The 25,724-nt window shown below is 34.7% G+C and overlaps 1 long non-coding RNA gene across 1 annotated transcript in view; it reads right to left on the bottom strand.

The window, feature by feature from the left end:
- Positions 1 to 8,477: 8,477 nt before the first annotated feature.
- LOC147575682 (uncharacterized) overlaps positions 8,478 to 25,724 on the bottom strand; it is a 132,069-nt gene continuing 114,822 nt past the window's right edge. Inside the window, exons 4-6 of the long non-coding RNA XR_015242642.1 lie at positions 24,429 to 24,503; positions 23,397 to 23,500; positions 8,478 to 12,320 (exon numbers count right to left, since the gene is read on the bottom strand). This is a non-coding gene — a long non-coding RNA (uncharacterized LOC147575682). The remainder of the gene's footprint in view (positions 12,321 to 23,396; positions 23,501 to 24,428; positions 24,504 to 25,724) is intronic.

The following is a 25,724-nucleotide window of genomic DNA, read 5'->3' as shown; positions in this document are numbered from 1 at the left end:
CAGTTTTATTTGTAAGTCTGATTCCGCTTTTTGTTTATTTATTCACTTAGATTCCACATACAAGTAGAATCATATGGTATTTGTCTGACTTAACACAATACGCTCTAGATCCATTCATGTTGTCACAAATGGAAAATCTCCTCCTCTTTTATGGCTGAGTAATATTCTATTGTGTATATATATTACCACTTCTCTATTCATCTATGGATGGGCATTTGGATTGCTTCCATATTTTGGCTGTTGTAAATGATGCTATAATAAAAATATCTTTTTGAATTAGTGTTTTCATATTCTTTGGGTAAATACCCAGTAGTGGAATTACTGGATCCTATGTTAATTCTTTTTTTAATTTTTTGAGGAACTTCCATACTGTTTTCCACAGTGGCTGTGCCAGTTTGGATTTCCACCAACAGTGCACCAGTGTTCCTTTTTCTCCTCATCCTCGCCAACACTTGTTTCTTGTGTTTTTGATTTTAGCCATTCTGTGTACGAGGTGATATCTCATTGTGGTTTTGATTTGCATTTCCCTGATGATGAGTGATGTTGAGCATCTTTTCATGTGTCTTTTGGTGATCTGGATGTCTTCTTTGGAGGAATGTCTGTATCTTCTGCCCATTTTTTAACTGGACTAATTTTTTTTTTTTTGGTGTTGGGTTGTATAAGTTCTTTATATATTTTGGATATTAATCCCTTATCAAATATATCATTTGTAAAAATCTCCCCCCGTTTACTAGGTTGCCTTTTGGTTTGTTGATTTTCTTTGTTGTACAGAAGATTTTTATTTTGAGGTAGTCCCAGTATTTTATTTTTGCTTTTGTTTCCCGTGCTTTAGGGGAGCCCTAGAAAAATGCTGCTACAGTTGATGCCATAAAAAATTACTGTCTTCTTCTAGGAAATTAGTTTTCTTCTAGGATTTTATGGTTTCAGGTCTTTCATACATTGTGTTAATTTTTGTGTATAGGGTAAGAGAGCTGTCCAGTTTCATTATTTTTGCATGTAGATACCAGTTTTCCCAGCACCGTTTATTGAAGAAAGTATCTTTTCCCTGTTGTGTATTCTTGCTTCCTTTGTCATAGATTAATTGACCAAAAAGTGTAGATTTCTTTATGGGCTTTTTATTCTGTTCCATTAATATATGTCAATTTTTTTGTGCTGGTACCATACTGTTTTGATTACTACAGCTTTGTAGTGTATCATAAAAGCTGGAATTGTGATACCTCCAGTTTTGTTCTTCTTAAGATTGCTTTGGCTATTTAGGGTCTTTTGTGGCTCCATGGGAATTTTGGGATTGTTTGTTCTAGTTCTGCAAAAATTCTGCTAGTATTTTGATAGGAATTGCATTGGATCTATAGATTACTCTGGGTAGGATAAGCATTTTAACTATACTCCTATGATCCATGAGCATGCAGATCTTTCCATTTGTGTCATGAATTTCTTTCATCAGTGTTTTATATTTTTCAGAGTATAGGTCTTCCACCTCCTTGGTGTGGTTTATTCCTAACTATTTTATTCTTTTGGGTACAATTGTAAATGAATTGTTTTCTTAATTTTCTTTCTACTACTTCACTTATAGTGTTTGTAAATGCAACTGATTTATGGATATTAATTTCGCAACTTTACTGAATTCATTTATTTCTAATAGTTTTCTGGTGGAGTCTTTAGGGTTTTCCAGGTGTAGTATCATGTCATCTGCAAATAGTGACAGTTTAACTCCTTGTCCAATATGGACTTCCAGTACTGTTTTGAATAAACGTGGTCAAAGTGGACATCCTTGTCTTATTCCTGATCTTACAGGAAAAGCTCATTTTTAAAAATTTTTGAGCATGATGTTAGCTGTGGGTTTTTCATATATGACCTTTATTAGGTTGAGGTATGTTCCCTCTAACCCACTTTGTTGAGTTCTTATCATGAACAGATGTTCACTTTTGTCAAATGCTTTTCTTCATTGACTGTTTTTATCCTTTGTTTTGTTGATGTGACATATCATGTTAATTTGTTTGCAAATGTTAAACCAAACTTGCATCCCTGGAATAAGTCCCACTTGGTCATGATGAATTGTCCTTTTAATGTATTTTTGGATTTGATACACCATTATTTTGTTGAAGATTTTTGCACCTATGTTCACCAAGGATATTGGCATGCAGTTTTCATTTTTTGTGGTGTCTTTGTCTGGTTTGATGCCAGGGTAATAGTGGCTTTATAGAATGTATTTGAAAGAAAGCTTTCCTTCCTCTTTTATTTTTTTAAATAATTTGTGGGGAATAAGTATTAGCTCTTCTTTAAATGGTAGAATTCCATTTAAATTCCATTTAAATTCTATTCCTATGAACCTATCTCATCCTTTACTTTTATTTTTTGGTAGTTTTTTGATTGCTAATTCAATTTTGTTACCAGTAATACACATTCAAGTTTTCAGTTCTTGATTCGGTTTTATAAGATTGTATACTTCTAGGAATTTATCCATTTCTTGTTGGTTGTCTATTTGTTGACATATAACTTTTCATAGTAGTCTCTTATAATCCTTTGTATTTCAGTGTTGTCAGTTTTTACTTGTTTTTGTTTGTGTTTATTTGGGTCCTTTCTCTTTTCTTTTTGAGTCTGGCTAATGTTTCATTAATTTTATCTTTTCAAAGAACCGGCTCTTGGTTTCATTGATCTTTTTAAAATTTTTCTTTAGTTTTTATGTCATTTATTTCTGTTCTGATCCTTATTTTCTTCCTTCTACTCACCTTGGGCTTTGTTTGCTCTTCTTTTTCTAGTTCCTTTAGATGTAAATTTGTATTATCTGAGCTGTTTTCTATTTCTTGATGTAGGCCTATATTGCTACATATATACAGCTACACATATACACAGCTGTTTTGCTGTGTCCTATGGATTTTGGACTGTTGCATTTTCATTTTCATTTGTCTCCATCCATCTATTTTTTATGTCTACTTTGTTGTCTGTTGATCCATTGGTAATCTAGAAGCTGTTGCTTAGCCTCCAAGTGTTTGTGTTTTTTCCAGCTTTTTTCTTTCCTTTTTCTTTATTTCTTTCAATGTTTGCTTATTTGTTTTGAGAGAGATGGAGGAGAGAAAGAGCATAAGTGTGAGTTGGGGAAGAGGGGAGAGAGAAACAGAGAATCACTGCCAGCGCAGAGCCCTATGTGGAGCTCCATGTACAGTGAGATAATGACCTGAGCCGAAATCACGAGTCAGACGCTTAACTGACTGAGCCACCCAGGTTCCCCTTTTCCAGTTTTTTTTTTCTTGTGACTGAATTCTAGTTTCATATCATTGGGGTTGGAGAGGATACATGCTATGATTTCAACCTTCTTAAATTTATTGAGACTGTTTTGTGGCCTAACATGGGATCTATCCTGGAGAATGTTCCATGTGCACTTGAAAAAAATGTATATTCTGTTGTTTTGGGTCGGAATGTTCTGTATACATCTGTTATATCCATCTAGTTTAACAGGTTGTTTAAAGACACTATTGTATGACACACTCTTATGATGCATGAGTTTCTTGTGCATATATACACAAATATTGGGAATATTCATTTACTTTCAATGAATTAACTCGTATTCAACAATAAGATATCTCTATGGAGTATCGAATATTTGACAAAATCTTCTCTATTTAGGCACTCTTTTTCCTTTTGTACCCTTTCCTTCCTTAAATGAGTTACTGTACTGGAACATGTACTTACTTCATCTGTGATTTTGAAAATAACAGTTCTAACATATGTATAAATATATTTACATGTGTATATTTATATATAAACATATATGTGTATTTACATACACATATACTAAGTATATGAATATATATATATATATATATAGATGTAAATATTGTTTAAGATCTATTTCCTTTCAGTTGTTTTTAACTTAAATATACAAAAAATTGGTTATCTTGCTTTATCCAATCTTTTGGTACTTGTTTATTTCAACTGGTAAAATTAATTTATATTGGTGTCACACTGTAGTCTGTTGGTTGTATCTGTTTTGCACTGCATTAGAGCATTGCATAAATATGCCATGATATTACACCACCCTCCTGTCCATCAGTGTTAGTTTGTAGCCTGGTGCTGCCCTGAATATTCTTGTATATGTCTCCATGCATATGAGCAAATTTTCTTTTGAGACATAACTAGTAGAGAATTACCAAGTTATAATTTTCCAATGTTTAATTTTTAAGATAATACCAAAATTTCCCCAACATGGTTTAGTAATTTACCTCCTAAGGGAAATTACAAGTTGTGGGATAAAACTTTGCCAATCCCTGATTAATAACTATATTTGATACCTCTTTAAAATTTTTCTTCATTTATGCTTATTCAAATTTATGCCCATTCTATTTGGAGATTTTCCTTTATTAACCTGTACATTAGTATGGTACAATCTTGGAACTGTTGTAACTGATAAAGCATTAATATTGACTGACTTCACCCAGTGTATATCAAATTTATAACGTATTTTTCCATTTTAAAATATCTTTGAATAAGTTATTTTACTAATACAATTTTTCAATATTTTCTTACGTTGGAATGCATTTAATAATGCTAAAAATACTTCCCTACTCAGTTTAGAGAAATATCAATCTGTATTTTGAACTGAAATTTGTTAAGATTTTGCATTTGTTGTTTAAGTCCTTGATCATTCTGGGTTAATTTTTATGTATGATGTATAGTAGATATCTAATTCTAATTTTTCTATACAGAAAATTTTAATAGGTATATATATTGAATAAACTTTTTCCTATTGCTCTGACATATCAAATTTGTCAGATATCAAAATTCTATATTATATGCATCAAGTTTCTTTTATGAAATCTTACTTTGGATCAGGTTTTGGTGCTTACTTAATTTTTTTCTTTTTCCTATGACTTGCTAGAGCCTTTATTATAAACCTTTATATATACTAGGGTAAGCTCCCTTCTCCTGGCTTTTCCTCTTCAGAAATATTAAGTGTATTTTGATTCTTCATAAGTTTGGAAATAACATAGTAAATCCCATGAACAATCTTATTTAACCTGGCATTATATTAATTCTATAGGATAATCAGGTATATTTGACATTATTTCAATATTTAATGTTTTAATGTCCATGGGCAAGGTATATTTTAGGTCATCCCTAAATTCTTTCAATTAAATATTATAATTTATTCATTAGAAGTTTTGTGCTCCATTTTATTTCTCAGAATTTTATATTTACGGTATTAAATGGGATAATTGAACTATTTTCTCAATTTTATTGTAGATATATAGTAATTGTATTATTAATGAATTATTTTACATAACTTACATCTTGCTAAACATTATACTCCTAGAAATTAGCCTGTATTTTCCTTTTTCTCTGATACAAGGTAATTATTTTAAAATAATTTTGAAAAGTGCCTTTAAGCTTTGAAATCAAACAATTAGAGTCCATATTACAGTTCTTTTGATTTGTGTCATTGAATAAATTTCTTATTCATAGAGAGTCTCAAGTTCCTTCTCTATAAAAGGGTTGTAATGCTAGCACTTATTTTACAGGCTTGTTGAGAAGATAAAATAAGACACACAAAGCACATTGTGTGCTACTCTGTATGTTAACTAATCTAAACTCGTTTTATTGGAAGGATAATTAGGATTAAAGCGTCAAGAGGAATTCTGAGTACTGCAATTATGAGTAATGCTTAGCTACAGTGTGACATCATCATGACTGGGAATGCTAATGCAATAAAATGAGCACATCAACGTAAAAATGTGTAAGTCGCTTCAAAGGCAGAATATTCATCAAGGCAAAACTAGAGGGAGCAAGACTTAATCTAAGGTGATGACCAGCGTGTAACAGAGACGGTGGAACCAGAAATCAGACATTTTCAACAAGAGAAGTTCACAAAAAGATCTAATCGTACTGACATTATATTTTATCTTTATATTTACAAGTTGAAATGCTCAAGCCTTGTGAGCTAGAGGAGAACAAACCTGTGTGCGAAATACTCCTTCAGCTCTTGGTTCATAGACAACATCAGGTTTCTGGAAAAGCAAGTTTAAGCAATGGATCCTGGCACACTCGGAACAAGGTTAGTTCTTGGCTTTGAACTGCCCTTCTTAGGAAAAACTATATCTTTTTCAAATATTATTGAGTTTCTTCAATTTTATCATTAAATATTTTTAGTTTTACTATCCTTTTCCTCACAATAATTTTAAGCAATCATATTCCTCCAATCCAATGGAATATTTCAAAATCTCATGGAAATTTCCATGCATATTCATCTTCAAGACAAAACTCCCACCTCTCCAAGCAGATTTCTGCTAACAGTCTAGTAATAATTTTAGTATTTAATAAAACTGTAAGAATAATCAAATCTTCCTGATGATGTACAAAATCAAAGTACTGCTAAAAATCTGGTCCCAATACCCTAATCCCTTAGGCCAGTGTTATTCAAATTAAATCACTTTAAACATTAGAAAGAATTGTATATAGTTAAGTTGGTACCATTTTCTAGGGAGAATAAAATAGCTATTTTCTTCATATGCTCATGGAGTAATACCATTCTGTAAGTTCTTTTTATCAATTATTTATTCCCATAGAATGAACATTTTGTTAAAGGATCTCAAAATTAACACCCAAATTTTATTTCTAAATTTCAAACATTCACACATTTTTAGTAATACCCATTTTATTTATAGCCACAATTCTTTATTTTTTTTTTTTACATTTATTTATTTTTTGAGAGACAAAGAGCACAAGTTGGGGAGGGACATAGAGAGAAGGAGACACAGAATCTGAAGCAGGCTCCAGGCTCTGAGCTGTCACCACAGAGCCCGACGCAGGGCTTGAACTCACAAACTGTGAGATCATGACCTGAGTTGAAGTCGGACACTTGACTGAGCCACCCAGGCGCCCCTTTACAGCCACAATTCTTAAGTTCATAGACACCTAATAGAATTACCTTTATATATATGTAAATCTGAGTTTACTTGTTTACCATAGAAGTTCCTTATCAAACTTGCATAGATCTTTGCAGACCTCACTTTTTAAAATTTCCACTTTATATAGATAAATGTTGAATTAGAAAAATTTTACAGAAGTGTTACATTTCTCCAGTTCTAATTTTGTCTGCATTTGTTAATACAACGTTTTTGTTAATATACTAGGTGTGTGTTGCATTCTAATCATTATATTTTACCTAAAGTTAGTTATTCATATCAAAGACAGTGTTGTCAATTTAATGGGTAAAGATCACAAAAGTATTTGAACGCAGCTATATCCTGTATATAATCTAAATGTTTTTATAAAATTCCAATAGGCTATATATACAGACTATATATATGGTCAAGATGTAAATTAGAACAATAAGGTAATAGGCTAATAATAATGTTTGACTAATAATATTCTGGAACCTCAGATTATTTCATACTTTAATCCTCCTTCGTAAATATCTACTTGTAAAAACAGCAGTTATTTTGCATGATGGTGCCGGTTCCAAGGACAGTTCCTAAATGACTTAAGAATGAGAAATGTTATCTTTTAGTTTTTTTTTTTATTTAATGTATAAAGTTTTAGCTTCTATGCTTTCATTGCTGATTTCAATATGTGAATACTAATATAGGATACATGATAAACGCTTGAGAAGCTTAATCACAGACTGGTATTATTAGCTGTTGAAGGAATATTTTGGTTCGATGATATGAAATACTGGGTAGAGTTTGATACTAAAATAAGTAAAAGTTATACCAAAATTAGAATAAATGAAATAAATAAGTTTTGTGATATGTTTTGGAAATGTATGCCAAAAGTCTTAACATTCGTGGTTTTTTACCATGTAGTGGAATGTCTGAATAAAATATCAGAAAAACATAAAAGCTCTCAGTAAAAATATTTTTTATTATAATCATGAAAAAGTCAGATTGACCTGAATGGTTACTAAAAGTATTACATTTGATTATAGTCTGTCACGCTGATAGAACATTCTACAGACTTCAAAATGTTTATTTGGTTTTCATAATGTTATTTTGTTATTTGAGAAAAAAACCCCTTAAAATATTGTGAGTAGTGAATGATATTTCTCAGGTAAAATTATGCACACACAGAGACCTCAGAATACTGGTGGAGGTGTTTAGAAGTTTTGATGTTTTCTAAATCTGTGCCAAGCTCTCACAAAATTTACAGTAAAAAAAAAAAATAAAGTTTTCAGATAACTTTAAGGATGTTTTAAGTGCAATGGAAAGTACCCAACATGAGATCCAGGCTTTAACAATCTCTCATCTGGCCACCTCGAAGACTTGGCCAAAATGCTCACCATGCTGCCCCACCTGACAAATCTTTAATAGCCTCCGGCACCTGCAGAATGAATTTCAGTGCCCAGATTAGCCTGTAAACCCCCCTCTATTTTCATCTCTCACATTACTTCCTCCCAGGGTAACCCCAGGTTTTGTTTTTTTCCCCAGCAACCTTGAACTTTCTGTTGTTCTACGCATACAAGCAAGACAGTTTGGCGGTAGTGATGTTGGTCATGTTATTTATTTGGTTTTCTTCTTCTTTTCCCAGGCCATTACTCACATTCTATCTTCTCTCTGGAATGGACGACCTGCTCCTAAAATTCTTTAAAACTGGCTTCCTGGACTTCTTTTTGTGAATCACCTTAGGATCCTGTTAAAATGAAAATAATAATTCAGCTGTTCTCAGGTGAGGCTCAAGAGTTTTGTTATTTTGCCCAGTTCCCAGGTGATACTAACGCTCTGGTTCTTGGCATATACTGTAAGTAGAAGTCAGGACAATTACCTGAATGCTGTGGCTTTCCTTAGATATTCCATTATACCTGTTGTTTACCTTTATCCTTGAACTTATCAAACTATGGTGGTCATTTTCTGTCTCTTTCTCTCATAGATTATGGGCTTCTTGATAATGTTGCAGTCATATATATTGTATGCGTGTGTCCATATATATATGGTATGATATATACACACACACACAATTTATAGACTATATATAAATATATACTTTACATATACTTTAACTTGCACTTCCCTGAGTTGTGCACTAGACCCCACTTTCTTCACCTACTAAAGTTGCCTCAATATGCACTGCTTGCTCACATGTCATTTTGTTTCTCTGTTTGATCATTCCCATCAAGAGTTTTGTGCTTCCTGATTGTTCCTTCTGCCTAGAACCTTCTTCAACAGATATCTGAATAATTAACTTGCTTTAACTTTTTTCATGTATTTACTCAAATCTGGGACCAGATGCCATATTTAATACTGCAACCTGTCCCAAAAGCAAGAACATTGTTTTTTTTCTTTTCTGCCAGGTATATGATTTATATATTAGGTCAGTTTCTCTCCACTGGAATGCAAATTTTAAGCAAGAAAGTATTTATTTTATTCATATATGTATTTCTAGTGTTTGGAATAGTGTTTACATGTTAGAAATAAGGAATAAATGGATGATGGATGGGTTAAAGCAACAGATGCCTTCTAATTTGTTATTTCTTTGCCAAGAAAGTAGGCTGTAATTTAAAAAGCCTGTATCAATAGTATCCTAGAACTTTCATATGCCAGATAAATCCAATTCAATATATTCTGTGAGTAGAGAATAATTGCTTTGTTCCTACTGCTACTCTGTTAAAGCTCCAGGCAATCTGGCTAAAATCTGGGTAGATTCCCAAAAATTTATGATTCAAGAAAAAATGTGTGCAAACCATATCTTTAGAATCTGATCAAACTGGCAATATAACAAGATCCAAACTATAGTCCAAGCCTTGTTGATATGGACACAATGACTTCAGCTAAAAAAAACCGAAAACCAAAAACAAACCAAAAAACAAAAGGCGAAATTCCTAGAGAATACTCATTTCTACTATTGGAAAGAAAGGAAAGGAAAAGACTAGAAAACGAAAGCTTGTTAGATGTTGTGGACAACAGCATGTAAATCATATTTTCACTCGTATTATAAATCTTTATCTAAATCTAACTGAAAACAGTTGATAATCAGTTTGGATATGCCTTTCCATTAGCAACTGAATAGGACTGGTTCTTGTCACAGCAATTGAACTGACATGTTGAGCATGGAGTATTCTGGCAAGTCCTCCTGGCCAATCTGCTCCAACTCTGCTCCAGGGCATCCACAGTGGGGTGTCTTTATAATCTTTCCAGCCTGGAATTTGATTAAGGTAACAAGGAATGATGGCACAAATTCAAATAAATATCCTATTCATAAATTCCCTAAACCCAACTCATGCAATGCAGTCTCTGTAAGGAATGAGTGGGTACAACAACTTGCCAACTTCAAATAATTAATAGACTAAATCTTGTACAGACATTTATAATCGGAACTGAAGTATTCTGAACTGTTTTATTAAGGATTATACCACAATATGCTTTTCTCCTTAAAAAAAAAAAGCAATGGTTTACTAAAACTTCTTGGTGATCTCTAAAGGAAAGTGGTTGTATTTTTAAAGGTTTGTTAAGTATATAGCTCATGTTACATGATCCCGCCTATTTTGCAATGTCAAAGTTAACTTCAAGTCTTTAAATATAATAATTCATTCCTACCTGTATAGAAATTATTGGACGACTTAAATTCAGTGACTTCAAGTAATTATTACTAAGGTATTCAAAAATTAAATGGTGATCTCATTTTATTTAAATAAAAGTTTATTTATGATCTAATGTGATCTTATTTTAATAGAATATAAAATGTGTGTGATTTTATAACCCATGATGATAAGTGTTATATTATATACCAGAATTATTTGTTTCCTTACTTGTCATAGACTCTGGGTCTGGAGTTCTCTCTTGTCCAGCAAGAAAGCAGGATGCAGGATTAAAACTGTGAGAGAGGCTAATGTCTGGGAGGAGACAAGACCCCTGAGTAAGGGTCCTTGCTCCATTTGTATTAGGATCAAAAGGCATACAAATGTGCTGATGGATGTGCACAAGAGACAATGAAATCGTGAACATTAACTCATGTGCATAAGGGAAAGGGGGTTCTGAAGATATGTGGTATTAGGGGTTTGGGTCAATACAAAACAAAACCCTGGCTAGGGTTGGAAGGTTGTTTACAGCAAACATGAGTCCCCACCTCTAGACCAGTTTAGGTAAACAGAGAAGGAGAAAGAGCATGCAACCTCAGGGTCAACAAGGCACCTTTCTTTTGCTAATTAGCTCTTCTCTGGGCAACTTCACTCCACAGCAGTCTATAGCCCTATTTACCTGTTTACCTAATTTGGTCCTTCCTTCCTGTAAAAGCAGCTTTCTGCTATTGTACTAAGCTGGGGGCATTTCCACCCTAATCTTGTTTACCTCATCTTGGATGTTTTCATCCTGAGATTCCCTGTTTTTATACCTTTGTCCTATACTGGGGACCTTTGCCCCATTTACCTAACTTTGTTTACCCAAACTTGGGTGTGTACATCCTATGGCTAGTTTCTTTATGCCTCATTAACCCATCAGTGCAGGCTCAGGGAATTCCTAAGTTTATTCCTCATACTTACTTACCTTTTTACACATATGTCATTTTATTTCATAGGACTTTGAAGCTTTATGAAACTGGCTGTTAAATTTTTTTACCAAGTATTTTCCATTTAAAGTAAGTAGTTTCATTGTCTCCTGGACAGTTGTGAAAATGTTTGAGAAATGTTAAGCTAGTACTGGATAAATGCACTGTTGAAATAATTTATTGACCTTTTTTAAATTTTTTTCAAATGTTTTTATTTATCTTTGAGACAGAGAGAGGCAGAGCATGAGCAGGGAGGGGCAGAGAGAGGGGGAGACAGAGAATCTGAAGCAGGCTCCAGCCTCTGAGCTGTCAGCACAGAGCCCGACGTGGGGCTCGAACTTACGGAGTATGAGATCATGACCTGAGCTGAAGTCGGATGCTCAACCGACTGAGCCACCCAGGCACCCCTAGACCTTTGAGGTCTATAAACTTTTCTAATGAACTAAGGTGACAGTGTAATTGTCAATAAGATTAATGAAACTAATAGGAGTATATCTCAGCTAAATAACTCAATCTGTGAATTAAATTTGTTTAGGGCAAAAGGTATAACTTTTGCTTATAAGTAAATTGGTTTAATACCCACAAAGATCAGATCTGAGATATTCCCATTTTAAGGAAACTGTATTTTTGGAAACTGGGAGGCCATTTTCTCTAAGTGAGCCTTTTAGTGAATGCAATGATGAAAATTACATTCCCAATGATTTGAACCAATCATTTCTCCAAAGGCTCTATTTCTGTCTTAGCAACCAAAGCCATAATAACTTTCCAAGTGGCTGTGCTTTAGTGCCAGTGTTTCTTTCTCTTTGGAAGCACATGTGGATAAATCTGTGATAAAGCTCAATATTCTTCACCTAAAAAAAGAAAAAAAATGTGAACAATAAAATTAGAAAAGAATAAAAAATTGGGAGAACTGACACTGGTTTCAAAAGCTATAGTAATCACAATGTTTAACTGGCAGGATAGATGTATAGATATGTAGGTCAATTGAATAAAATTTGTGCCCACAGACCAGAAATAAACTCTTAAATTTATGGTTGCCTGGATATTGGCAAGTTATTTCAGTAAGAAAGAATAATCTTTTCCACAAATAGTTCTGGGACAACTCGATAGCCACAAGCAAATCATGGAAGTTGAACCCCTACTTCACCTCACCTCATTTATAAAAATTCACTCAGAATAGATTATAGACCTCAATGTAAGAGCTAAAACTATAAAATTCTTATAACAAAATATGGGAGTAAATGGGAGTAAATCTTTATTGCATTGAATTAAGCAGTGGTTTTAACATGTAATACCAAAACACAACAAAACAATTAAAAAATTATTTTGATAAAGCCAATTTAAATTTTATGTTTTATTTTTAAGTTTATTTATTTATTTTGAGAGAGACAAGGGAGAGGGAGAGAGAGAGAATCCCAAGCAGACACTGCATTGTCAACACAGAGCCCAACGTGGGGCTTGAACACCTGAACCATGAGATCATGACCTGAGCCCAAACCAAGAGTCGGAAGCTTAACCAACTGAGCCATCCAGGTGCCCCAAGTTTTATACTTTAAATAAAACTGTGAAGAAGTTGAAAAGACAATCTACATAATGAAAGAAAATATTTGCAAATTAGAAGGGACTTGTATCCAGAATATGCAAAACTACAATAAAAACAAAGTCAGATAACCCAATTAAAAATAGGCAAAGTATCTAAACATATATATTTTCCCAAGAAAATATACAAGTGACCAATTACATGAAAACATGACCAGCATTATCAGTCATTAGGGAAATTCAAATCAAAGCCACAATAAGATACCACTTCACCTCCACAGGATAGCCGTAATAAAAAAGATGGACTCCAACGAGTATTGGTGAGAATGTGGAGAAATTGGAACCCTCAAACATTGCTTAAAGTATTGCAACCACTTTTGGAAGTAGTTCGGTTATCCTTAAAAATGGAAACATAAGAATTATCATGGGATCCAGCAACTCCAAGGGAAATAAAAACACATCTGCAAAAAATCTTGTACATAAAATGTTCATAGCATCATATTCATAATAGCCAAAAAATGAAAACAATCGGAATACCCATCAACTGAAGAACGAAAAAAATATGTGCTATATCCATACAATGGAATATTACTTGGCCATAACAAGAAAGAAGTATCGATCCATACTCCAGTTTGGATGAAATTGGAAACATTATGCTAAGTCGAAGAAGCCAGTCACAAAAGGTCATACGTTCGGGGCGCCTGGGTGGCTCAGTCGGCTAAGCGTCCGACTTCAGCTCAGGTCACGATCTCACGGTTCGTGGGTTCGAGCCCCGCGTCGGGCTCTGGGCTGATGGCTCAGAGCCTGGAGCCTGTTTCAGATTCTGTGTCTCCCTCTCTCTCTGACCCTCCCCCATTCATGCTCTATCTCTCTCTGTCTCAAAAATGAATAAACGTTAAAAAAATTAAAAAAAAAAAAAAAAAAAAAAGTCATACGTTCTATGATTCCACTTCTATGAAATGTCCAAAATAGGTGAATCCATAGAGACAGACAGTAGGTTAGTATCTGGCAAGGGCTGGGGGTAAAGGGAGAATGGGGAATTTTTACTCCTGGTGAGAAGGAAGTTTCTTTTGGGGATGATGAAACTCTTTTAAAATTATAGTAATTGTTGGGGCGCCTGGGTGGCGTAGTCGGTTAAGCGTCCGACTTCAGCCAGGTCACGATCTCGCGGTCCGTGAGTTCGAGCCCCGCGTCAGGCTCTGGGCTGATGGCCTGGAGCCTGCTTCCAATTCTGTGTCTCCCTCTCTCTCTGCCCCTCCCCTGTTCATGCTATGCCTCTCTCTGTCCCAAAAATAAATAAAAAACGTTGAAAAAAAATTTAAAAAAAAAATTATAGTAATTGTTGCACAAGTCTGATTTTACTAAAAACCACTGAATGGAACACTTTAAATGGGTAAACTTTGTGGTATATGAATTAGATATCAATTAGCTCTTAAAAGTAAATATGGCATGCTTTTCAGTTGCTATAATATGTATATATAAGGCCAATAAAAATTAGTTTTAGGGTATCTACAAAAGAAGTCAATTGAATATAACTAGTGGTTCCAAAATTCTTAGGCATATTATCTTAAATAATTGCATCAATTGAGTCTAGAATATCTCATTGCTTTATCTCTTTATATAATGAACTTTTGAAATATTCCCTAAGAGTTGGGTGGATAAATGGACATTGATGCCTTAATCTTATATGATTAATAGAATCCTTTGTATATAAATATCAAGAAACAGTTTGCTCCAGCTCAGAGCTAGTTGTCTTTTCTTTTCAATAAATTAAACCAGCCTCATGACCAGTGGGAGCGAAGCACTTGACATCCTACAATGCTGGTGATTCTTAATTTATGCCCTGAGGGACTAATACCGAGAATATGTTCAGGATACCATAGCAACTGCAGAATCAAAGCAATGATCTCATATGGCAAGTTTGTAGCTGAGAGAACACTTCAGGATTCTGTGGGATCACCTGGGGCAGCACTATTCCAAGTGTTCATGGTGTGGCATCTTGATAAAGGACACCTAATTGGTGTTAATTTATCCAAATTAAAGACAACTTTAAAGCATCTCTTTCCATAGAGAAGAATGGTCTCATAAAAATGTGTAACAAAATGTTAAGGGTATTGAATTTGTAACTAGTATTTCACAAGGGTTTTGATATGGATCTTTATTAAAGCTGATTTCAAGTTGCAGTAACCTTAGTAATGTGCTAAAATGTTTGTGCATTAATTCCCCACTTTTCTCTTTGAGAATCTGAATAGTGAGAACACTAATAACGTACCCAGGGAACAAACAATCCCTCCTTTCCTATTTTATATTAGTCAATTAACATACAACAGATGTCTGCTTCCAGAAGAAGCTTTTTAAGAGCACTGGGCTGTGTGCCTCTTTGCCTTCGGATATTGGAATGAGTTCCAGAATCATGAAACTCAATGAAAGAAGTAAAATTGCCATTTTACCCCAAGTTTCAATCATGAGCCACCAGAATCCATCTCCAACTAATGTTGAATATAGGTATAAAAATCCGATTATGTCTCTTATTTTAATCCAAAGAAAAGGAAATTGCAGAAACATTAGTTATAGAAATGCAAAGGTAAAATGGGATTAAAATTACGAAGCTGGCTAAAAGAATGTAAACATTAAGAACAAGAGAATTCAGTACCAAACTACTCAATATTACTCATTAAAACATGATTTGGAAACCCTTCCTCATGGCTCTGCACACTCTAGCAGTTCAGCCCAGTTATTAAGACAGTCCTTTGTGTAGACGGCCTGTGGTGTGGCCAGCACTATCTGACAGTGGGACCAGAAATCTGGTTCCACAAAGATGTGAAATTTTCATGAAACGCAGGAAATGGTAATTTTATTAAGAGCCCTGTGACCTGCAACCAAGGATGAAGGAAATGAAGGAAAATGAAAAACTGAAGGAAAAACAAGTTAGGAACTAACTTGAGCGACTAATGGAATATTTAAAAACCAGTAAGTACTGTTGATTAATTGATTACAACTAATGTTCATGCTATTATCAAACAAAAATTAGATATCCAAAATTAGGGAAACAATGTTATTTCAAAATGAAATTGACATGAAGAGTAAGTAGAAGAGTCTTCAAAAAGTTGTTTCTACAAGTAAGCAGACTACAAAAAGTAATACAGAAATGAATACAAATTAAGGGGAAATAAAATGATATTTGTATGATTGGCTTATAAATCAAAGGACTAATCCTTAAGTTCCTACAGAGGAAAGGATATTGTAATATTCATTGTTTTAATTTAAAAGTGAACCCCTAAATCTCTAAAAGGCACTATGATGAAAGATGAGTAATGTATGTTAACAGGAAAAAATATTTTCCTCTATAATACAAATATTTTCCAGATTACAGTTTCCAAAATGACAAAAGCATGCAGGTGAAGTTACTTACCCTGCAACTTCTCCTTCTCCTTCAGAGAGTACCTCCTTCAGAGGTACCTAAAAGCTGTTATATAGGTTTCTTTCCTCGGATAGAAAATAAGATAGGACAAACTAAATCTTTCTTCTATTGAATAAGACTCAAGTAGAAAAATCTTATACTGAAATATATGCTCTTCCATTTAAAGAAAAAATGCATATGGACTTGTATATGAACTTCTATATAACCCATAAACATGTTTGTTGGACACATTCCTATGAAAGTTTCAAAGAACCAGAAGAGATTCCAAAACTATGTTTCTAAAAATGTTTCTGAAACAGAAATGGACACTCATTATTTGCTGCATTATATTTAGGTTTCTGAGCTCCAAACTTCCAGCCTATAATTTTGATCGTTTCCTAACTGGACCTATAGTCCTATCTTTCCAGATCAGTCTCCACCAAGAAACTCTCATTAATTTCCTCTAAATAATTTTGATGACTATTATCTGGAATAATCAGCATTTATAGAAGTAACTAAATTGCCTAATCCGTGAGACAAGAGGAGCTAACTGGCACATTGGGATAAGTGTTTAAATGGAAAAAAAATATTTAAATATTTTATTTTACATATTCCTTGTTATATAAGCTTATGATCAACTTAGATTTTTCCTTATTGTCATGGTTAAACTATTTTAAATGACAGTAAGAAATAGTAAATGGAAAATGTAGTCATGCTTTACAAACTTTATGCAGTCTTGAATAATAAGGAAAACATGTTTTCCACTAAATAAGACGTAGGATAAAGCTGGAACACTTTAATTTACTTCCAACATATCACTTCCAGTCATAGCATTAGTGATATTACAAAAGTCAAAGGAGACTCATTGGTGCTGATAGGATAAAGACAGATGAGCAGTATCTAAAGCACATTCTTTAAAACAGAAACCCAATTCTGACCTATGAAAACTAATGATAAAATAGTAAGTATTCTTTAAGTGGAGTAACATGCATTCCAAACTTTCAAAACATTTCTTTGTACGTTTCTCTAAGCATCGCCTCTGCCTACAGTCTGGGTCCCTGGAAGTAACTGCATTGCTATTTATTTTGTGTTATCCATTCAAAGTCAATATAATGAGAAGGGTGAACAACATCTTTAAAGTATTATAAAAGTAGTTTTGTCCTCACAGGATCTCCAGAAAGATTCTCTAGGACCCGCCACAGTTGAGGACTGCTAGTTTGAAGACTGTTTTCTCAATACAGTACATTCCAAATTGGAAGAGTTCATAGCATTTTTAATTTACTTTGCATTCGGCTAGAAGTTACTAGAGATGGTATGAAAAAACCCTCTTGTATCTGACACAAACTTCCTTGCATATAGGCTACAAATAAATGGAGAAGCACATCATCCAACCTGGTGGAGAATGAAGGCCCCTCATGTGAAGAATGTGCAGAGAACACTACCTGCTTTAAAAGACACCAGCTTATGAATCACTGTATTGTACACCTGAAACTATTACACTGTATGTTAAATAACTGGAATTTAAATTAAAACTTAAAAAAAAAAGAACATTAAAAGATACCAGTGGGGAATGCTGCTATTCAGTTCATTTAAAACTACCTGTGTAAAGTTTTGGAGATTTCTTCCAATAGTGTAATAGTGTAATAATTCATAGCACATTTAGCTTCTTGATAAAGAACTAAAGATAAGTGAGTAAATGAAAGCAAACAAACATGCCTAAAATGGATACAAATGAAGTGAGATGTGGATTGGAAAAAAGTCCTCAGTGCTATTGGTGATCCAACAGGGTATTTACTTCTGGTTTACATACATCCACTTTGCCCTCCACACCTAGGTCATTGAGTGAACACATTCCATGTAGAGAAGCCACTGTAAGACTTTCCATATCTATATGGTAAGACAAAAATCATGCAATCATTAGAATTCCATTTTTTCCTAAATGTGGGCAAATGTAAACTGATTAAACAGTATCTTTAAATATTTTACATTAAGATTACCATGTATATTTTCTGTAATAGAAACTGTAAACATCAAAGAAATGTCACATTAGCTGAGGATCATAATGCAGAATGTTCTGGGCTACTAGTCCACTCTCTTATTCAGGGAATTTTGTGAAAAATAGCCATCACTTTAGAACACCAGTATACTTACATAAGACAACACTACTTCTAATCACGTTACTAAATTTAGATATATTTCTCCTTGGAAAGATTATTTATTAAAATTTAAGTTTATTTCCCCAAAGGCCATATTCTTCTAAAAGACAATATGCTATGAAATATTTAGTTTTGTTTACTTCGAACTTAAAATGCAGTTTGATAGCACAGATACTGAAGTTAAGTGCTATAACACTAATGATGTTTAGTTGACTATACATTTAATAGACTTTTTGCATGTAAGAATTTTAGGGACTTTTAGCAGACTTTAAGTTTTCTTTCTAGAGCAGATTTAAGTTTACATAAAAACTGAAGGGGAAGTAAAGAGTTCTCATGTAGCCCTGCGCCCCCCACCCAACCCCATTTTCCCCTATTATTAACATCTTGTGTTAGTGTGGAATAGACCAAACATGGTGCTGTCTTGAGCAAGACTGGAAGTTATGAGGTTGGTCTTAAGTGGTCACATTTGTGATATATTAAGAATATAAGGCTTAAAGAATGTGAGGACTGATTTTATATGGAGTGGGGGAGAAAAGAGCATTTTGATTGAGCACTGGAATCGGTAGAGAAACAGGTTTAAAGATATAAATTTGAGGGGCACCTAGGTGGCTCAGTCAGTGAAGTATCCGACTCTTGATATAGGCTAAGGTCACGATCTCACAGTGTGTGGAATCAAGCCCCACATTGGTCTCTGCACTGACCGCACAGAGCCTGTTTGGGATTCTCTCTCACATGCTTTCTCTCAAATAAACATTTTTAAAAAAAATATAACATTCTGAAGTCATGAGGGTTAACGATATCATCTCTGGGGTGAGCACAGCAAAAACAGTAAACTAATGGCTAACTTTGGAGACCTTTGCACATATCAAATTGGAGACATGAAGAGAAGTCAATAAGATTGAGGTCAAAAAGTACAGCAGAAGATGAAACTCAAGAAAGACTACTTTTTCTTGAATCCAGGTGATTAAATTCCCTTATGAATATGACTGGGTACGTCAAATTGATATTTTCAGAAAGATGAAGACTGATAATGGACTTCTGGCTTTAAAAGTATGGGAAACGTGTGTTCTTGACATCTTTGGGTAAAGACAAAGTGGTCAGAATATCACTCACTTCTGGGATTTAGGGGATGAAGTGAAGATAAATATATCTCGTTCAAGACTTTTTGTTGTGAAGGGAGGGAGTGAAATTTTGAGTAGCAGCAATGGAATGCATGCTTAAAGAAAGCTGGTTTATTTTAAACATAAAATCTTTAAATATGCATGTATGTGGGTAAATACATATGTATGTACATCTATACTATAAATATCTGAGATATATCAGATACATATGTAATCTTTATTGCTGAGCTATATAATCAGATAGATATCACTATTATATAATGAGTGTGTGTGTGTGTATATATATATATATATATCTGTTGGCAAAAATAGATAGGACTCTGCATACATGGAGGGGCTGATCACAGGTAGGAGAAATTGCATCCATAGTATCAGTAATGTTGGCAGAATATAATGGTTCTAACTGGTATAGTTTGGTAGATATAATGGTGGGAGTGTGTAAATATTCCTTACTCCCATTTCTGTGTCTCAGTAAATTAAAAGGAAAGACTGTCAGCGGAGAGTGTGGAGAAGTGAGGAGGGATTCCAGGTTGGAGGGAAGAGAGCAAGTGAAGTAGTCATTTTGAAGAATTTAATGCTGAATGGAGTACTAAGATGCTACTTGAGATGAGTGGTCCTGGATTTAAACCAAGACCTATCACCATAGCTCTTCTATGACCTCATGCAGCTTCTTCCCTCAGCTGCAGACGGAACAGAGGGTTGCATTTTACCAAAGCTTGAGTATCACAGGTAAGCTTTTGCAAAGGGTATGAGGGCAAGGAAATTGAGGTGTATGCATTGAAGTGATTATAATGCTGAGCCATTACATTTCTGTGTAAGGAGCAAAATCAGAAATGGGGGTTGGTAAAGAACAGCAAAGAAGTGGGGTCATCAAGATTATATGCCCCAGTGGTTGAAGTCTTGTAGTTAGTACTGAAAGGAGTTAGCTGGAAAGAGTAAGAAAGTATGTTTGGAGAGTGGACTGCTTGATTAGAGACCCTAAAGAAGATGTCCTAACTTGTGAGGATAATATCTGCAGTATGACCTTAGGAGTGGATTCCTAAGGTCCGGTGGAAGACAAGATGATTGGAAGAGAAAAATTCGAGGAATTGAGAGTATAGGCTATTAAAAGTTGTTGTTTCAGATACTGTACTCAAAAGTAGAGTTGCAAAGAAATAGCAAGGTGCTAAAATATCCGTGATGGAGACTGGCCAGAGCTGTGTAAATGACAGCAATGAGCAGGGACAGGGCATACCACACCTCTCCGTCCAGTTCTCCATCTGTCATCTAAAGAAAGGGACAAAGGTCTGCAGTTAGAGATGAAGAGGTGAATAGAAGAGAGGTCACCTCCCTCACCTCCAGAATAGGGAGAAAAGTCATCATCTGAGAGGTGGCAATCAGCCTTATCACTGGCCTATATAAAATACTTCTGTGGCTTCCCATTCCCACCAAACAACATTTAACTTCCTTAACATGGTATTCAAGGCCTTGTGCTTTCGGCCCTAGCTTTTTCAAATTCTGTCCTCACTACCTACCCCAATCAGCCACACTTCACTTCCTCAAACTTGCCATTCATTCATCATTTAGCCTTCAGAGATGCTGTTCTTTTTACCCCTTCCTTTCATTTCCCCGTGCCCTAGTTAAGTGATAATCCCCATTTTTGTCCTCAATTTCTTACATTTCTTCCAAGAAGCTTTCTAAATAGATTAAGCTAGTTGTCCCTGGTTGCCTCAATAGGGTACTAAATCCTCTTCAGGTTAATTATTTTTTCAGTTGTCTGTTTTCTCAAATTAAGTGTAATGTAAATTCCACGAAGCTAGAGATCATGCATTGGTTCAACAGATTTGAGCGCCTACTAAGTACTCATCATTATTATTGAAATTTTTATATCATCATTGTATCATTGCTATTTAATTAAGATCTAGAATTTGGTAAGCATTTGGTACATATTATCCTTCCATGTATAAATGCATGTGTGATATAAATGAGAATTCACTTATTGGTATTTTATGTGATAGTCACTGGTTATCTGTCACTCATAGCAATATTGCACATAAACACTGCTCAAGGGAAAAAGAAATTCTGTCTTGAAAATGGAATGCTTTTACTATGAAGTAGTTTTAATTTGCCTAAAACTTAAAGCTTACCTTCTCTATCAATCTGTCAGTAGTCTAAAATTTTGCTGATGTCATAATGTGTAAAACAGAACATTGAACAAGGTTTTCAACTGCCAGATCTTGAAAGTTAAAAAGTTAAACGTTACGTATGATTTACATCTGGACAGAGCATGCAGAACCTTCAAAATAAGTCTTTCCTGTTGCATACAGAAAATTCCATTTCTCAATGTACCTACATTGACATAATAAAAATTGAGTGCATGAAAAGAGAAGGGTATGTGCCTATCTTACGGCAAATGAGAAAATTTAAAAATGTGCTTTACACTGTTTTAGGACTTAGAGTTTGAAAACCATTTTAAGAGTGAAGCAAACTGTTTCCGTAAGCTCATAGAGATGACAATCACTTGCTGATGTCATCTAAACCGTCATGTTGCCTCAAACAATGGGGTAATCCACCTCTACTGAATAAACTCTATTCATAAAGATCTGGTGAGCCCTACTTAACACCTGTGAGATGACATTACCAAACAGACAACTGTGGAAAACTTATGTTAGCTTTGAATGAAAGTTCTAATGAATAATACTAGAAGTAGAGATTGAACCTCATTTGAATCCTACTCTGTCAGTTCATGGTTGATGTAGCTGAGGAAAAGAAAGACTCAATCATTTTTCAAACACTCCCGAGTAAGGTGAGTGGGACCTCCCAGACCTTTCTCATACTTTCCCACCCCACATATGCTTATTTGTATTGTACATTTGGATGCTATTTCTATAATTGTATCTTTCCTAGAATTATTCCTATGTATAAAGTAGAAAAAAACAGATATACAGCAGGAAAAAGAAATAGGACATAATGTTTTGGGTGACAAAGGTGTCACGTTGAAGACCTTAACAAATTCTGAGTCTCTGCCGCCTTCTCTTCTCCCATCTCCAGATATAATTAAATATATAATAATTTTTTTTTCCTAAAGTTCTTCCCGGCTTTAGTAAAGAATATTTTAAGGACTCCAGGATTACCATTCTGGAACATCTGTTGATAGTCTGTCTTTATGCTGAATCTCTAACATATTCTGCTTCATTCTGAGACATCACCTTTTTCTTAGCTTTGAGACTAGATTCCTCTCTTGATACACTGCTGAGTATTCCAGTTCCTTTTCACCTGAGACCCTGATTGAATCACAGCTGTCTTCTCCCTCAGAACAAGATTTCTCTCCTTTAGAAACCCATGCAAAGGGGTGCCTCAGTGGCTCAGTCAATTAAGCGTCAGACTTCGGCTCAGGTCATGATCTCACAGTTTGTGGGTTCAAGACCCGCATCGGGCTCTGTGCTGACAGCTCAGAGCCTGGGGTCTGCTTCAGATTCTGTGTCCCTCTCTCTCTGCCCCGACTCTGTTTATGCTCTTTCTCTCTCAAATAAATAAACGTTAAAAAAAAACAGTGCAAATGACTGCAAAAGAGTTTTATGATGGAGGGTGATAATCGTATACCAACTCTAAGGACCACACCCTCCTAGATTCTTCCAAATCATGTTTAGAACGCCAATTTTGGAATTACTTTGTGTATATTGTCTACCATAATGATTTCAAGTTAGGTTTGGCATTCCAGCTCTGGCTTACCTCCATCCGAGCATGTACTGAGTTCTGGATCTCAACTCTTACTCAGTTCCACTCTTGTACTCTTCTACCGTCGTGTCCAATTATGTCCTGAAATATGATCAGCCCTGGAACATACAAATTGGAATTCAATGCACTACTTTAACTCTGAAAAGTTGATTTTTATTTGTTGAGAGTGACACCAAAAAGATGGCAACATAGGTCATTCCTGAATTTGTTCCCCCTCACAAGAAGACTAACTATTTAGGGACAAGACATCACTGGAGAGAATCCTGGAACATGAGAGGGAGGATGAAGCACTACCCTGCAGCACAGAGACCAAGACATACTAGGGTAGAAAGAAGAATGGCTACTAGAAACTCATCTCCAGTAACTCTAAAGAAATGGAGATATATGAACTGTCAGACAAAAATTCTGAATAATCCTCTTTAAAATTAGGAAAACAATGCATGAAGAAAACGAGAAGTTTGACGAAAATAGAAACCATTAAAAAAATCAGAAATCCTAGTGCTGAAAAATACAACTGAACTGAAAAATTCAATAGAGAGCTTCAAAATCAGACTTGACCATGCTGAAGAAAGAATCAATGACCTGGAAGATGTTTGAAATTGTCCACTCATAGGAGCAAAAACAAAAAAGAATAAAAAATAATGAAGAAAGCCTGTGGGACACAATGAAAAAAACCCCACAATGTTTACATTATGGGAATTCCAGAAGGAGAAGAGAAAAAGGGGGAGAAAGTATATTTAAAGCAATAATGGCTGAAAACTTTGAAAATGTTGTGGAGAGTAATAGGCATCCAAGAGGCCTAAAGGATTACACATAGGTTGAATCCAAATAGGGCTACACCAAGACAAATAATTGTCAAGTCAAAGACAGCTAATTTTAAAAGCAGCAAAAGAGAGAAGTCACATATGAGGGAACCCCATAAGACTATTGGTAGATTTCTCAACAGAAACTTTTCAGTCCAGAAGATAATGGGACAATATATTGAAAACACTGAAAGAAAATAACTGTTAACCAAGAATTCTCTACCTTGCAAAGATGTCCTTCAGAAATGAGGGGATAGGAAGACTTTCCTCACCACTGGAGAAAGGCTAAAGGGAGTTCCTTGAGTGTAAATAAAGAGATGCTAATGAACATCATAAAAACATAAAGCAGTGCAAAACTCACTGGTAATGGTAAGTATATATTCAAAGTTGGATTCTGTAATATGGTAATGGTGGTACATAAAGCATTTAACAAATCTAGTTTAAAAATTAAAAAAAATGAGTAAAAAGAACCATAACCATAATAACCTGTTATTTTTTATGCAATATAAAAAATATGTAAACTGTAACATTGATAATGTAAAATATGAGGAAGGGGAGAAGTAAAGTGTAAATCTAAGGAATTCTATTAAAGTTAAGTTGTTATTAAAATAGGATGTTATAATTTTAAATTATTTTAGGTAAGCCTCATGGTAGCCACAAAGGAAAAACCTGGAGTAATTGCACATAAGAACATGATTAAAAGAAGTCAAAACATACTGATCTCACATGGCATCAACACAGACACACTGATACACATATGTGCACACACACACACACACACACACCTGAGTAAAAATAAGGAACAATGGATCTACAAAACAACCAGAAAACAACAGCAATAGTAAGTTATTATCAATAATTACCTTAAATATAAACATATTAAATTCTCTAATCAAAAGACACAGAATGGCTGAATGGATTTTAAAAATCATATTAAATGATATGCTGCTTATAAGACACTGACTTTATGCTTAAAGATACACATAGGGGGGCGCCTGGGTGGTGCAGTCGGTTAAGCGTCCGACTTCAGCCAGGTCACGATCTCGCGGTCCGCGAGTTCGAGCCCCGCGTCGGGCTCTGGGCTGATGGCTCAGAGCCTGGAGCCTGTTTCCGATTCTGTGTCTCCCTCTCTCTCTGCCCCTCGCCCGTTCATGCTCTGTCTCTCTCTGTCCCAAAAATGAATAAACGTTGAAAAAAAATTTAATAAAAAAAAAGATACACATAGGGCTGGGTGGCTCAGTCGGTTAAGTGTCCAATGTTTGATTTCTCCCCAGGCCATGATCTCACATTCATGACATCAAGAGCCCCATATTGGGCTTCATGCTGAGTGTGGAGCCTGCTTAATATTCTTTCTCTCCCTCTGCCCTTCCCCCAGCACATGTGCTCTTTCTCTCTCAGAAAATATATGTATATAAAATTAGAAATCAACACTAAGAGGAAAATTGGAAAATTCACAAATATGTGGAAATTTAACAACATTCTCCTGAGTAACCATGGATCAAAGAATAAATTAAAGTAT

The sequence above is a fragment of the Puma concolor genome, chromosome D3, assembly GCF_028749965.1.
Source record: "Puma concolor isolate L17-30 chromosome D3, mPumCon1.1.hap2, whole genome shotgun sequence".
NCBI classification, from domain to species: Eukaryota; Metazoa; Chordata; class Mammalia; order Carnivora; family Felidae; genus Puma; species Puma concolor.
The sequence above is the reverse complement of the archived record's forward strand: the minus strand, read 5'-3'. Positions and strand labels throughout refer to the sequence as shown.